This window comes from Rutidosis leptorrhynchoides, chromosome 9 (assembly GCF_046630445.1).
Source record: "Rutidosis leptorrhynchoides isolate AG116_Rl617_1_P2 chromosome 9, CSIRO_AGI_Rlap_v1, whole genome shotgun sequence".
In the NCBI taxonomy this organism is placed as follows: Eukaryota; Viridiplantae; Streptophyta; class Magnoliopsida; order Asterales; family Asteraceae; genus Rutidosis; species Rutidosis leptorrhynchoides.
In genome coordinates, this window is record NC_092341.1 from 67,658,985 (window position 1) to 67,676,581 (window position 17,597).

Consider the following 17,597-nt stretch of genomic DNA (forward strand, 5'->3'; position numbering starts at 1 on the left):
TGGTCTCCCATTATAATTTATGGTGATTTCATCATTTTGATGAGATTACTTTCTATTTAATTTCCGTTTTTTCGAGAAAAAAAAAAAAACTACAATGAAAGCGTACAATTAGATATTAAATTATAATATATTTTTTTTAAAGGCATATTAAATTATAATATAATAATTATATATATATATATATATATATATATATATATATATATATATATATATATATACATTAAAAGAGTCTCGATTAGCTAATAAATATTTTTAAAACCCCCTTAGTTACCATTAGATTAGAAAATTACATTATAATACTCCTTGATCCAACGGTTCTTAATCATCCACTAAAAATATTAGCTAATAAATCAATCGTTAAAACACTCATTCCTAAAATACCCTCTTTTAATCTAATAATTAAAAAAAAAAAAAAAACACGGGAGAAAAATACTCCTTAACAAAGAAGGGGTGGGGTTACGTTCATTCAACAAAACCCTAACTTCCTCTCCTAATCAAATCATCCAAATCATCATCAATCAAGAAACGATTTGGATCCAGATAATTTGTAAGTATAAATAAAGGGTCTTTTTTTAACGATTGTGCAATTAAACCCAGAATCAATTTGATTAGGGTTTTATCCCCCACTATACACACAAACATAGCGATTGAAGATACACGCGGACGTATTCGATCGAAATCGTTACTCTCAAATTCGATCCAAATATCGATTGAAGATCTGTAACGATGTATCCATGTTTCAGACGATATACATATATATTGTCTAATGCAATGAATTGGAAATTGGGTTTGCTTAAAATTAATGTATTGTCATTGTTTTTCAGGTTATGTTTTGCGAATTAACAGTCCGTTTCATGTGTACGTTGATAAAAAATTGTTGGATTCTAAAGAATTATCGAAGGTGGGTGAAGTTGTCGATGAGCCATTGATTGAAAATGGTCATGTAGAAGCTGGTGTGACAACCGAAGAAGGTAATACGTAGTTTGCTAGGTATTCGTTCATTTTTATACAAAATGCTAACAGGTTGTAAATTTATGTATTCTGTAGTTTGTTAGCCATTCTTTCATTATGTACTAATTATTTGTTTATTTTAAAGTAGTTGATAATGTAAAGAAGGAAGGAAAGCCTGGAAGGGTTCTTCCTGGTAAGATGGATGGTCTCAATTACTTTAGAACTTTTGTCCCCAAGTTTATATTCGATTAATCAATCACTACTATATCATTATGCAGACTGCATGAACTGCACCTACACACATACGCTATGTTAGATGGTGAAAGACAGCATCTAAGGTTAAATGACTGGTGTCACTTGGTATACATCTTTTCCCCCCATTTTTTGATTATAATATTAATTAGAGAACTAGAATTTATGTGTCTGCATACTCCATCCAGTGATATATGACAGCGTGCCAATATTAATGATTATTATAAATAGTAATTTCAATATGCTATTATATATTATATATAATTATGATTAATCAATTGTATATGCAGACTGCATCCATTGATATATGACAAAAGGTTTTAAATTCCAAGTGTTATGTGAGATAAGATCTTGAGTAATCATCATCCATCTTTACAAACTTCAAATGTAAGTGAGTAAAGACAACTTCTAAAATGCGTCACAGATTCATGTATTTGATAAGGCTGATCTAATTACGCTTTTGTAGTTCATGTTGTATAATCAAGCTAGAAAACAGCTTAGATATTTAACTGAGAGAAATTCAGGAAACATTTGATGCAACAATATGGTTAGACATAGATCTTATTAGTCTATTTTTAATATCTGCTGACTACGAAAAAGATGATTCATCCTCATTTGCCTTAAATCCAAGTTTATGTTATTTTCCTCAGTTTATCTTCAATCTCTGACCATCCTTATTTGTGCAGCTCTATCATGAGAAGTCCCTACAGTTCTTAAGTCATCGTAGTGATGGCTTTTTTGACCCATTTATTTATGGGTCGATTTAGGATATTAATAATCCTAAACGGGTAAACAAAACCTAAAACAATAAAGACTGATGAGTGGGAGCGTCGTACTTAACACAATACATTTGTGCAGCAAAATACAAACTGAAATCAAAAGCCGACGCCATTGGATGGTTGTCGAAGGTCAGATAAAGCAAAGAGGCTTGAAAATCAAGTGAAAAGCGTGTCCAAGCTTCATGAACTTTAGGTCTAACATATCTCTCTCTCTCTCTCTCTCTCTCTCTCTCTCTCTCTCTCTGTGGTTACAAGTTTGCATTTTAAACTCCAAGAAGTTAACCCATTTTGTTTGTTAGAAGTGGAAACATGGGGCAGTGGGCATATGGTACATGTCAAATTGTGTTTGGGTCAAAATGTGTAATTTTGTACTGTTTGAAATGTGTCTGATGGGATGGACCAAAAATCTTTTTTTGTCCAATATATTGAAAATTACAGAAGCTTTTTATTTGTGAATATAGATCATGAGCAGGGGTGGCTAGATGGGTTGGTCAGTATAAAGGTTATTTATACTTGCCTAATCACTAATAGAGATGGATATAGCCTAATGGACCAATATAAAAACAAAATTTTTAGAATTGGGATTATATTATTGCTACATAATTGTAAGTCCAAGAAAAATAGCTAAGAAGTATATTTTGGATAATTTGGAGAATTGGAGGTTAATTATAGACATCATCATGAATTGTAAGTCCAATAAAATAATAGCTGAGAAGCATTGTATTACTAGATATGTATTGTAATTTTAGAAATTGTTTACTGATTTTATATTATTTTAGGTTTTGTTTTGTACTTCACCAATTGATTTAATGTTCAAATTGACGGTGGTCTAATCTCCACCTGTATTGTAGTTTTAGATATTGATTTTCAATTTTAATCTTTAAGTTTTGATTTCATATTGTCATTTTAGGGTTTGACAAGATGTTGTTTTGTTATTGACTTGATGATATGGGTTAATGCACAAATTTTCCATTGCTTATCATTTGAAATATCTTAGGCGGTAAGAGCATCCGATCTATACACACACTATCGACACGATCATGTGGTGTTAGTTTTGGTTATATTGTCTCTTTGAATTCCAAGTAAAACCGGCTTATGTTTCTTTGAAGTTTAATATTAAGTTAGTAAGGCACTGGCTTATATATCGTATATAATGTGCTAACTATACTTTGATATCTATAAACAGGAAAGAATATCACGAATTTCTATTACCATTAAGGAACATGGCTTCAGTGACTTATTAACATTTCAATGTAACTTCCAATGTAACATGATATGTACAGGTCATGTAAACTTACAAGGTATAAAATACTTCGGTCTTTCAACTTAAATTGTTGATTGTATGTCTTTGAGCAATGAGATTTTTTCATCTAGACCGAGCCTGTTTTGATAAGATAAAAGAAACTTGTGATGCAATGCAGGTATTGGATAAATTTGAAGTACTTATGCTTCAATATCTGTAGTAAATAATGAAGTTTCAAATATCAGATTATTAACATAGTTTTTGTAATTACTTCCAACACATTAACTGTTTCTAAAAGTGTCAATTAACCCAACACATCCATTTGAAAAGTACTAAAAAGGTGTAAACCTAACCCCGTATTCATGCTAACTTGCCCATCTTGCCACCTTTAAGTAATAGAAACACCTTACATGGTGGAAGGTGACGATCACAATCTCGTATATATGAATATTTATTACGATTGTATGCAGGTGTGCTTTTGATGGCCTTCGGTATGCTGCTGCATTCATCGGGTTAGTGCAGTTCTTCTTCATTGTTAACCTTTAAAAAATTTCTAAGTTAGTAGTCAAAACTGTCTTTAAAAGTTGAAAGCATCATTGGCTTTAAATCTCTTTTGTTGTTCTCCTTTGAAACAATTATTATTTTTTTTATTTTCTTTTTTTATTTTTATTTTTTTATGTATCAGGTTTGACGAATTTAACATTACACCATAAGCCATCCATCTAACAGTTGAGACGTATGGTTTTTCTCAAATTCTTCCAACTCTTGGACTTCAATTTCTTGTCGCGTACCAATCGTCATTCACAGGACCCAAGCAGACAAGGAAGCCCTTATTCCAATTGTTTCAGGTAATTATATGTATATTTTTATTTTTATATTTTTGTAGTTGACCACTCTATAATCCACATTAACTGATAGTTCGTGAATTTGGCTGTTGCAGGTTTATTTGATATATGGACTTATATATCTCTTACAACCACATTCACAGTTCTATGTGTCATAACCCAAAGAAGGCATTTAATGGTATGCTCTTATATGTTTAGTCTTCAGAAATTTCAGTTACTGCTTTACAAACCCACAAAGTCACAAGTCGTAGAACATGCAGGATCATACTGAGCTGGAATGCTAAAGACCTACCAACATGACTTTGAGCTGAAGTTTTGCAAATCTCTTCCAGCTTCACATGTAAATCCTCTCCTTTTGCTTCAAAAATAATGGCAGAGTTTATCCATACACTCCTAAGTTTTAAGTTATGCGATTGATAGGCATGTTGTTCTTCCTCCAAAAGTTGCGAAGCTTCTACAGAATAACCATCTTTCATTTGAGGTATATACATTTTATATTTTTAAGTTCAAAAGTATGTTTATTTTGGAGTTTATATTAAATTGGTATAAAGAGTTTTATGTGTTCGATTTGTATATGCCATGGATTTAAATCTATTATATGCTATAAGTTTGTTTTGTTATTATAATATATTTTGAAATATAGTCTGACTATATGTTACTAAGTTGAAAAAATAGGCTGTATTGTAGGTTGGAAGGCCATGCTATTTGAAGTGTTAGATGTAGCCAGGTGGTGAAATGGGCATACAGTAGGTTTGACCAGGTCAGGTGATCAAAATCTGTCCAGGTCTTATATCTTATGTTAACTTGGATGGATGCCAATTAGTTTCCGGTTATGGATCTGTCAATTTGAATATACAAAATTGAGTTATTTAGGGTTTGATTTGTCCATTTTTATCAAATCGATGTAATCTGATCCAAAGTATTGATTGGGTAATCTGTTGTAAAAAGAAATTAAGGCTTTTACTTTTTCCCAATTTTAAAACCGCTTACAAAAAAAAAATTAGTTTAATTTGTGGAGGAAACCTGTAGTTGCATAGTTAGATGTTATTATGCACTTGACTATGTTGAATTTATGAGATTTGATTTTTGACAAAGTCTTGCCTTGTTTATTTTGCAGATAAGAATATAAAGTTACAAAAAAAGGACGACTTCTTTGACGATTTACCACACCGATGGCTTCGGTAAGTGTGATACCTGCACCAGTACAGTGAGAGAACCTAATGGAAATACAGTTGCTGCTGAAAGGTTGCCTGATGAGTTAAATGACATGAAAATTAGTGGTGAGAGGGTTAGTGAATAAGTAACCTAATCATATTTATGTCATAATCTTTATTGCAACTATTAAACACAATGTTTTTTGTTTCATACGTATAAGAAGTGGAGCCTGCTATAGTTGATGGCAATGGGGCAGAGACAGGGCATATAATTGTGACAACCATTGGTGGTAGAAATGGGCAGCCGAAACAGGTATATTTGATTTTGCAGATTCTTTTCCTGGATTGATATTTTAATATATGTGCATTGGTAGTGATGCGATTGTGTTTGTTTTGCTTCAGACTATTAGTTACATGGCTGAGCGTGTTGTTGGACATGGATCATTTGGTGTAGTATTCCAAGCCAAGTGCTTAGAAACCGGAGAGCGCCGCCGTCAAAAAGGTTCTCCAAGACAAGAGATACAAGAACCGAGAACTACAAACGATGCGTGTATTGGAATACCCAAACGTTGTTGCTGAAATGTCCCGTTCATATTGATTATAAACGTTCCATATTAATTGATTTCGTCGCGAGGTTTTGACCTCTATATGAGACGTTTTTCAAAGACTGCATTTATTTTTAAAACAACCATAACCTTTATTTTATCGATAAAGGTTTAAAAAGCATTACGTAGATTATCAAATAATGATAATCTAAAATATACTGTTTACACACGACCATTACATAATGGTTTACAATATAAATATATTACATCAAAAATAAGTTTCTTGAATGCAGTTTTACATAATATCATACAAGCATGGACTTCAAATTTTGTCCTTATTTTAGTATGCAACAGTGAAAGCTCTTAATAATCACTTGAGAATAAACATGCTTAAAATGTCAACAAAAATGTTGGTGAGTTATAGGTTTAACCTATATATTATCAAATCATAATAATAGACCACAAGATTTCATATTTCAATACATCCCATACATAGAGATAAAAATAATTCATACGGTGAACACCTGGTAACCGAAATTAACAAGATGCATATAAGAATATCCCCATCATTCCGGGACATCCATCGGACATTATATAAAAACTCGAAGTACTAAAGCATCCGCTACAATAGATGGGGTTTGTTGGGTCCAATAGATCTATCTTTAGGATTCGCGTCAATTAGTAGATTGGTTTACTAATTCTTAGGTTACCAAGTAAAAGGGGCATATTCGGCTTCGATCGTTCAACTATAGAAAGTAGTTTCATGTACTTGTGTTTATTTTGTAAAACATTTATAAAGCTACATGTATTCTCATCCCAGAAATATTAAATTTTAAAAGTGGGACTATAACTCACTTTCACAGATTTTTACTTCGTCGGGAAGTAAGACTTGGCCACTGGTCGATTCACGAACCTATAACAAATATGTACATATATATCAAATTATGTTTAAAATATATTTACAACATTTCTAATACGTTTTAATGTTTTAAGTTTATTAAGTCAGCTGTCCTCGTTAGTAACCTACAACTAGTTGTCCATAGTTAGATGTACAAAAATAAATTGATATATATTATCTTGACCCAATTCACGACCCAGTGTATACACGTCTCAGGCTAGATCACAACTCAAAGTATATATATTTTTGGAATCAACCTCAACCCTGTATAGTTAACTCCAACATTACTGCATATAGAGTGTCTATGGTTGTTCCAAATAATATATATAGATGGGTCGATATGATATGTCAAAACATTTGCATACGTGTGTATGGTATCCCAAGATTACATAATATATTAGAATATATGTATTATACAATATAAGTTAGCTAGGATATGATTAATATAGATTTGTTACCAATTTTCACGTAGCTACAAGAAGTAAAAATATCCAATCTTGTTTTACCCATAACTTCTTCGTTTTAAATCCGTTTTGAGTGAATCCAATTGCTATGGTTTCATATTGAACTTAAATTTATGAATCTATACAGAAAAAGTATAAGTTTATAGTCGGAAATACAGGTTACAAGTCGTTTTTGTAAAGGTAGTCATTTCAGTCGAAAGAACGACGTCTAGATGACCATTTTGGAAAACATACTTCCACTTTGAGTTTAATCATTATTTTTGAATATAGTTTCATGTTCATAAGAAAAATCATTTTCCCAGAAGAACAACTTTTAAATCAAAGTTTATCATAGTTTTTAATTAACTAACCCAAAACAGCCCGCGGTGTTACTACGACGGCGTATATCCAGTTTTACGGTGTTTTTCGTGTTTTCAGGTTTTAAATCATTAAGTTAGCATATCATATAGATATAGAACATGTGTCTAGTTGATTTTAAAAGTCAAGTTAGAAGGATTAACTTTTGTTTGCGAACAAGTTTAGAATTAACTAAACTATGTTCTAGTGATTTCAAGTTTAAACCTTCGAATAAGGTAGTTTTATATATATGAATCGAATGATGTTATGAACATCATTACTACCTCAGGTTTTGTGGATAAACCTACTGGAAATGAGAAAAATAGATCTAGCTTCAAAGGATCCTTGGATGGCTTGAAAGTTCTTGAAGCAGAATCATGACACGAAAACAAGTTCAAGTAAGATTTCCACTCGAAATAAGATTGTTATAGTTATAGAAATTGAATCAAAATTTGAATACGAGTATTACCTTGTATTAGAAAGATATCTTACTGTAAATAAGAAAGATTTCTTGAGGTTGGATGATCACTTTACAAGATTGGAAGTAAGCTAGCAAACTTGGAAGTATTCTTGATTTTATGAAACTAGAACTTATAGAATTTATGAAGAACACTTAGAACTTGAAGATAGAACTTGAGAGAGATCAATTTGATGAAGAAAATTGAAGAATGAAAGTGTTTGTAGGTGTTTTTGGTCGTTGGTATATGGATTAGATATAAAGGATGTGTAATTTTGTTTACATGTAAATAAGTCATGAATGATTACTAATATTTTTGTAATTTTATGAGATATTTCATGCTAGTTGCCAAATGATGGTTCCCACATGTGTTAGGTGACTCACATGGGCTGCTAAGAGCTGATCATTGGAGTGTATATACCAATAGTACATTGATGTTATGCGAGGCGTATATAAAATAACTTTAAATTTTACTAGGAAATACTATTAAATACGATACAATTTTACACAAGATATTTATTTATTTATTGAATGGATATACTTAGACCTTGCTACAACACTTATAGGCAGTGTACCTAATCGTACAGTAGTGTAGTTTTTAGTAAGTCCGGTTCGATCCACAGGGAATCTTTTAAACAAAGCTTAACGCTATATTAGTTTTATTTTATAAAAATACAAATATATATATAAGTAATATTATTATTATAAAGGGGGTTTTTACCGTTTAATGACCGGTTTGTCGATTTTAAAACTTTAGTCGCAGTTAAAATCAAATGTAAAATATTAAATAAATAAAAGACTTAATTTAAAGCGTAAAGTAAATAACGATAATGAAATTGCGAATAATAAAAGTGCGATAAAATAAACTTGCGATAATTAAAAAGTGCAATTAAATACAATAAAAATAAAAGTGCGATAATTAGAAGTGCAATTAAATATAAAATAAAGGAAATTAAATATGAAATAAAAGAATTATGCTTATTTAAACTTCCGTAATCATGATGTTTGACGTGTTGATTTTAGTTTTATGCCCATGGGTTAATTGTTCTTTGTCCTGGATTATTTAATATGTCCATACGGATTTGTCCATAATAGTCCATCAGTCATAAATACAAAGAGCGAAAGCCTTCGTCAAATTATTCTTATTTTCGAAGTCAAATATTTCAACTAATTGGGGATTCAAATTGTAACAAGGTTTTAATACTTTGTTTAATGAATACACCAGGTTATCGACTGCGTGTAAACCAAGGTTTTACTACTTTGCTAACAATTACACCAATTACCCTTGAATGTAATTCACCCCTGTTTCAACAAGTCTATTAACTATTAATCCAGTTCCGTGTCCGGTAAAATGAATAATTATTGGTATTTATAGATATCCCGCCCACCGTACCCAGTCAAGCGTATGTGGTTATATATAAATACGTCGAATTATAAGTTTGTATATTAAATTAACAAGGTATTGTTTAGTTAATATAAAACCCATTAATAGCCCATAGTCTAATTTCCACAAGTGTCGTTCTTTTATCCAAACCCCAATTATGGTACAAAGCCCAATTACCCAATTTTAGTAATTAGCCCAACATCATGATTACTTCATTTTAAATAAGCATAATAATAACTTAGCTACGAGACATTAAATTAAAAAGGTTGAACATAACTTACAATGATTAAAAATAGCGTAGCGTTACACGGATAGAATTTCGACTTACACCCTTACAACATTCGCTAACATACCCTTATTATTAGGATTAAAATTAAAATTAAAATTAAAATTAAAATTAAAATTAAAATTAAAATTAAAATTAAAATTATAAATATAAATATTACGTATATAGATAGAGAGATTGATATATATGATATAAAATGATCAGAATTCGTTTGCTTTTATAGGGAATTGAGTTCAGGGGGTCTCCGCGAGTCGCGGTACTTTTAACCTTCGAACTCCGCAAGTCGCGGAGTTCGTTTTTACAGCTCATTCAGCCTTGGCTCTTTGTTTGCCGACGATTTTAAATAATAATATAATATATATATATAATTTTTAAGAATTATTTATATATTAGATTATATTCATGTGCATAGTTGACTTGTAATTTTTAGTCCGTTGCGTTGAGCGTTGAGAGTTGACTCTGGTCCCGGTTCCGGATTTTCGAACGTCCTTGCGTACAATTTAATATCTTGTACTTTGCGTTTTGAATCTTGTACTCTTGTAATTTCGAGACGTTTCTTATCAATAATTGGAACCTCTTTGATTGTATTTTGTACTTTTGAGCTTTTTGGTCATTTGCGTCTTCAATTCGTCGAATCTGTCTTTTGTCTTCACCTTTTAATATTTAAACGAATATCACTTGTAAATAGAACAATTGCAACTAAAAGCTTGTCTTTCTTGGGGAATAATGCTATGAAATATATGTTCGTTTTTAGCATTATCAAATATTCCCACACTTGAGCGTTGCTTGTCCTCAAGCAATATAGTCTTGAAATGAAGGTATTTCGTATGCCCGAGAGACATATTAAATTAATGTGGCTGACGTGTTATGATCCAAGTCGGGTCATACCCAATAACAAACTTACCGACACCTTATTTGTATTTGATTTTAACGATTGGTTCATTGATCAAATACGCGACACTTGAACTTTAAGAAAAATGGTTTTCTTAAATATTACTTGATGTGTATTATATAAATTATGGAATAATTTATATATTATGGATTTAATTATTTATAGGTTAAATAATTAATTTATGTTACATTTTATATATAAATTGGTTTTATATAATAAAATGTATATAATAATATGGAAGTTTTATAAAACTAGTTTTATAAAATTCAAATTTTATAAAAACTATTCTTTATAAAATATAATGGGAGTGACATGGGAGTTAGAGTACACATGCTCTTTGATTCCTTCTTGGTCAAAGACAATTCCCTTTTCCATATACATGCAAGCATCTTGACTCCTAGAGACACACACTTGCAAAAAAACACATCAAGCAAAAAAAAAATCTGCTCCAAGAAGGTGCTGCTGCCGTGGGCTTTCAAGGCTCAAAGGGAGTTCATTTTCAAGTTTTGCAAGTTCATTTTAAGTGTCTAATAAATCCTAACCAAAAGCTAGGGTGTTGGTGCAAAGTTTGGGGTATAACAACTTGAGGTTTCACACTTTTGGAGCTCCATTCATCATCATCATCTTCATCATTTACTAGCAAGCTTGGAGTAGGTATAATCTCTTTACTTGCTTGTAGTTTGTAAGTATATATCACAACTTGATCCTAATTAGGATTTAACTTTAATTGGTTAAAGTTTAACAAGTCTTAAATTGGTAATTATCATGCTTCCGCTTTCTTAATTCTTAAAATGGTTTAAGTACATTATGAACTTGTTAAATCCAAACAATGGTATCTAGAGCCGAAGTTGTTGAAATATGCTTCGAGATGGTTATTAAACCCACTATAATCTTGCATTCTATGAACATGCATGAAGTAGAATGTAAAATTTTGGGTTTTGGGTGGTTGTCATTTTGGCCAAAATCACTTGTGATTCTGCATTCTGTACTGCCAATCACTTGTGATTCTGTACTGCCAATCACTTGTGATTCTGTACTGCCAATCACTTGTGATTCTGTGTTGCCGATCACTTGTGATTCTGTATTGCCAATCACTTGTGATTCTGTGTTGCAGATCACTTGTGATTCTGTGTTTCCAATCACTTGTGATTCTGTATTGCCTATCACTTATGTTGATGATGTTCACAATCTAAGCCTTGACCTTGTGTTTGGTTGCATGCATGGTTGATTAATATTTATTCAATTGGTTTGTAATAATATTTATTCATTTGACATGTAATAATTCATTTGGTTATGTAATTTATTTTATATTTGGTATGTAAAATAGATTAGGTTGTAATTTCATTTTTTAGACAAAATGTATTAGGATATATTTTGTAAAATGATGAAGAATGATGAAGACTTGAAGAACACATGAAGAAGCATTTGGATGCAAGGTTAAGTGGGAGATTTGAAATCTCCTACTTTGTGTTATAACCCCTTATCCGGTGGCATTTGTTTTCGGCTAAACAAATGTCTACCAAAATGGCTTGATTGTGAACATATTTGTTTTGCATGCATGGTTGTTTATTGTATGATTGTGGATTGTATGGTTGTATGCTACAAGTTAATCACACAAGTTAACAACAAGCAAAATGGCAATTTAATTGGTTAAATTATACATTAATTAACGACATGCAAAACGTCAATTTAAATGGTTAAATTAAAAATGGCTAAAAGGACATTAATAAACGGTTATTAAGATCATGATTAGGATCATATATATAAAATGGTTTATAGACATGAAATTGGCTTTTCATAATGAACTATACACCAAATGCATGTTGGTGTATGGCAAATGTTTTCTTAAACTAGAATTTATGAAAACTTAAAATCCCTTTACTAAAACAAGGTAAACAAGTTAAACGCCATCCTTTTGTGGAAACACTTAGACATATTAGGAATCTCTTGATGGGATAAAGGTCACCTAACCGTCATGAGTGAACTAATATGAATAAGGTACACTTCGCATACATGTGGGATAAAGGTCACCTAACCACTTGTATGTTAAGTCTACATGTTTACACAAGTAGGACGACTTGATTTAGGAATCATGAACTTAGGGTCACCGAAGCATGAGGAACAAATAGGCGTTGATGGGATAAATATGCCATGCAAAAGGATTGCATGATCCCATAACTTAGAAGTTGCAAAAGGATTGCAATTGTCACATAAATGACTACCTAGCTAAATCAAATAACGGAATAAAGGTCACCTAACCGAAATTTGATTTACCGTTGGATTCTAAGATTTAATAAAACAATTAAAAATAAAAGGGTATTGTTTATTAAATTTAAAATCGATACTTAAAAGGACTTTTGTTAAATTTTGTAGATGGCCGCAAATAACAACAACATGCAAAATGCACCACTTAACCTAAACAACCTATCATTAAGGTCTCTCCTCGAGAAAGACAAACTCAACCATACGAACTTTATGGATTGGTTCCGTAATCTTAGGATTGTCCTCAAACTTGAGGACAAAGCGTATGTGTTGGAGGACCCTATTCCCGACCAACCGGATGAGGAAGATATAGAGGGCATGGCTTATTATGACAAGTATTGCGCCGATTCGGTGCAAGTCGCTTGTCTAATGCTTGGGACTATGATACCCGAACTCCAAAAGGATTTCGAACATCATAGTGCATATGACATGATTACGCAATTGAAGGAGATGTTCCTTCAACAAGCACGTGTCGAGCGCTTCAAAACGGTTCGAGCGCTACATGCATGTCGTATGGATGACACCCAATCCGTCTCCTCTTATGTCCTCAAAATGAAGAGCCTTATTGATCGTGCTAACCGTCTTAACCTAAACATATCAAATGAGTTAGCCACCGATCTTATCCTTAATTCCCTATAAAAAAGGTTTGATCAATTTGTAATTAATTACAATATGAATGGGATGGATAAGAGCATAGGTGAGCTTCACGGTATGCTTAGAACGGCGGAAACTAGCATGGGTAAAAGGGCTTTACCCGTGTTAGCAATCGATCAAGGTGGGTCCAAAGGTAACACCTCTAAGCCAAAGGTGGCTAAGAGAAAAGGACCCGCCTATCAAGGCAAAGGGAAGGGGAAGATGGTTACCCCAACCATCAACAAGGCCAAGAAGCAAAAGGTCACCGAGAAGGCAAACCCCAAGGAAGACCCATGTTTCGGTTGCGGTGAGATGGGTCATTGGAAACGAAACTGTCCAGTCTACCTTAAGGAGTTGAAGGACAAGAGGGATGCAGGGCAAACCTCAGGTAATATATATATGGTATATATAGAGCTAAGTATTACTTCTTCTAATACATGGGTATTAGACACTGGATGTGGAACTCATATTTGCAATTCTTTGCAGGGGTTCAAAAGAAGTGATCATAAGGCGGGAACATCAAGTCTCTATATGGGCAATGGTGCAAAGGTGCATGTTAAAGCTCAAGGAGATTTTATTTTGAAGCTTCCAAGCGGATTGGAACTTATTTTAGAAAATGTTTTGTATGCTCCGGATTTGTGTAGAAACATTATTTCTATTTCTCGCTTAAAACAATGTGGTTACGTTGTTAATTTTATTGATGATGATATTCATGTTTCTAAAGATAATGTATTCTATTTCAAGGCTTCGCCTTCAAATGGAATTTATGAATTGGTTCATGATGACACATCATCTAGTAGCTCAATGTACCATACAAGCACCAAGAAACTCAAAAGGGATTTGAGTGATTCCTACTTATGGCATTGTCGCCTTGGTCACATAAACAAGAACCGAATACATACACTTCAAAAGAATGGACTTTTGAAATCAAATGAAATGGATTCGTTTGAAGTATGTGAATCTTGTTTACAAGGCAAGATGACTAAAGCACCTTTCAAAGGGACCTATGAAAGGGCTAAAGATTTATTGGGATTAATACATTCGGATGTATGTGGACCCTTTAAACCCATGACTAGGAAAGGTGAAAGATACTTTGTTACTTTCATTGATGACTTTAGTCGTTTCGGATATGTCTACTTATTAAGACACAAGGACGAAACGTTTGAAGCATTCAAAGAATATCAAAACGAAGTACAAAATCAACTCAATAAGACAATTAAGGTACTACGTACCGATAGAGGAGGTGAATACCTAAGCGATGCCTTCCAAGATCATCTTAGGAGTTGTGGGATTATCTCACAACTTACTCCACCCGGAACACCCCAACTTAATGGAGTTTCCGAAAGGAGGAACCGAACCCTAATGGATATGGTTCGATCTATGATGGCAAGAAGCTCGTTGCCTCTATCATTTTGGGGTTATTGTCTAAGCTCCGCGGCTCGTATTTTAAATATGGCCCCAACCAAGAAGGTGGAACGAACTCCTCATGAGATGTGGTTTGGAAAACCTCCTTCTCTTTCATACTTGAAAGTATGGGGATGTGAAGCTTATCCTAAGCGTTATGTAGCAAATAAGCTACATGCTCGATCCACAAAGTGTATCTTCATAGGATATCCCAAAGATGACATGGGATATTACTTCTATGATCCATCCGAGCAAACCGTATTTGTTGCTCGGAAAGCGGAATTCCTTGAAACCAAATTCCTTATGGAAGGTGATGGTGAAAGGAAGATAGATCTTGTAGAGGTACAAGATCAAGCCGATGATACACAATTGGTTGGCACTAGTACTCAACATGAGGATGTTGAAAATGATCAAGTGGATGATCAAGGTACACAAGACGTTCGAAAATCTAGTAGGATTAGTAATCCTCCCGAGAGATATGGGTTTCTCGTGGAAGGTTGCTATACGGTTGATTTGGATGAACCGACAAACTACAAAGATGTTTTATCAAGAATTGATAAAGATAAATGGCAGGAAGCCATGAACGCCGAGATGCAATCCATGTATGAAAACCAAGTTTGGGAACTTGTTGTGCAACCTCCTAGCTCCAAGCTAGTTGATTGCAAATGGCTTTTCAAGAAGAAAACCGACATACATGGAAACTTGGATACATACAAAGCTAGACTTGTAGCAAAAGGTTTCACTCAAACTCAAGGGGTTGATTATGATGAAACTTTCTCGCCAGTGGCAATGCTAAAGTCTATTAGGATATTATTTGCCATTGCTGCTCACTACGACTATGAAATATGGCAAATGGATGTCAAAACCGCTTTCCTAAATGGATATCTTATGGAAGATGTCTATATGGTCCAGCCTGAAGGTTTTGTTGATCCAAAATATCCTAAAAAGGTATGCAAGTTAAAGAAGTCAATCTACGGATTGAAACAAGCATCTAGAATGTGGAATCATCGTTTTAATGAGGAAGCCGAGAAATTTGGCTTCATTAAAAATGGTGATGAAGCTTGTGTATATAAGAAAGCTAGTGGGAGCACTATCATGTTCCTTGTACTATATGTGGATGATATATTATTATTTGGGAATGATATTACCACAATGCAAGGAGTCAAAACTTGGCTAAAGAGTTGCTTCTCCATTAAGGATCTTGGAGATGCACAATACATATTGGGGATAGGGATCTATAGGAATAGATCTAAGAGATTGATAGGTTTAAGTCAAAGTACATACATTGATAAAATCTTGAAAAGGTTCAAGATGGAAAACTCTAAGAAAGGTTTGGTACCTATTCAAAGAGGAACCGTTCTCAGTTCATCTCAGTGTCCTACCACGAAAGATGAACAAGATAGAATGAAGAAAGTCCCATACGCATCTGCAATTGGGTCTATCATGTATGCGATGATATGTACTAGACCGGATGTGTCATGCGCTCTAAGCTTGACAAGTAGATACCAGAATAACCCAGGAAACAGTCATTGGATTGCTGTTAAAAGTATACTGAAATACCTTAGGAGGACTAAGGATATGTTTCTAATATACGGGTCTGGTGAGGAGGAACTCGCCGTAAAAGGTTACGTGGACGCGAGTTTCCAAACTGATCGAGATGACTCTCGATCACAATCCGGTTATGTCTTCATGTTAAATGGTGGTGCGGTCTCTTGGAAGAGTTCGAAACAGGAGGTTGTTGCGTTATCCACTACAGAGTCGGAGTACATTGCCGCCTCACTGGCAGCTCAGGAAGCTGCATGGATGAAGAAATTCATCGACGACTTAGGAGTGGTCCCTTCCATTCAGGACCCTCTTGAGATCTTTTGTGACAACGAGGGTGCGATTGCTCAAATCAAGGAACCTCGTGCTCATCAAAAGACTCGTCACATTGAGCGGAGATTCAACTACATCAGGGATGAGGTTGAAAAGGGAAAGATATGTATTCACAAAGTTCACACAGATCATAATGTTGCGGATCCACTCACGAAGCTTTTACATGGGCCAAAACATGAGGGACATGTTTGTGCGTTAGGGCTTCGATATTCTAGTGATTGGAATTGATCTACTTTATGTATTGTAACGGAACGAATTAGTTCAAACTCATTAATATAATTATGGTATTAATTTAATTATGAGTCATGTTCCAATTTAGCATATTTCATCCATGAATAAACTATTATTCTAAATTCCGTAGTTGATCACATTTATGGGAACAAGTGTGAGGTTTAGACTATTATGAACTCGGATTGGTATACATTCATAGGTTGAATGTGGGGCAAGGTTGCAACCAAGGTTCATAGATATTTGTGGGAAACAAATATTGGAAGACCCGCTCTCAAGAATTACTGTATAGAGCCTTTGTGGTTGATCACATGTAATCTTGAGTAAAGGCGAATATCATTGTATCCTCTGACCTGAGATACATATTGGGTTCGGATATTCACCAAGTACTGTGCCTTGATTCTTTCCTTCGCTATTCTGAAACATGGTAGTACATAAGGAAGAACTCAGGTATATTACAAAGTGTATATCTAGGACGTATGTAGTCAAGATGGAATTTGTCCCTCTTATTCGTTGAGAGTCAGATGTCTAAGGCCTGAAAAGTTAAATCTATAAGAGAGTGATCACTCTGTATCTCTTGGATTTAACATGACATCTAGGACGAAAGGAAATAATGAAAGATTCACCTAATCATATTCGAGATGGGAACTCGAAAGGGATGATGTTATTGAATGGCACAAAGTCATAACATATTAGGGGTGATGGA

At 33.6% G+C, this 17,597-nt stretch overlaps 1 pseudogene; it reads left to right on the top strand.

Annotated features, from left to right (window-relative positions):
* Nucleotides 1-553: 553 nt before the first annotated feature.
* The window catches only part of LOC139868138 (shaggy-related protein kinase gamma-like), a 106,585-nt pseudogene continuing 89,541 nt past the window's right edge, over nucleotides 554-17,597 (top strand).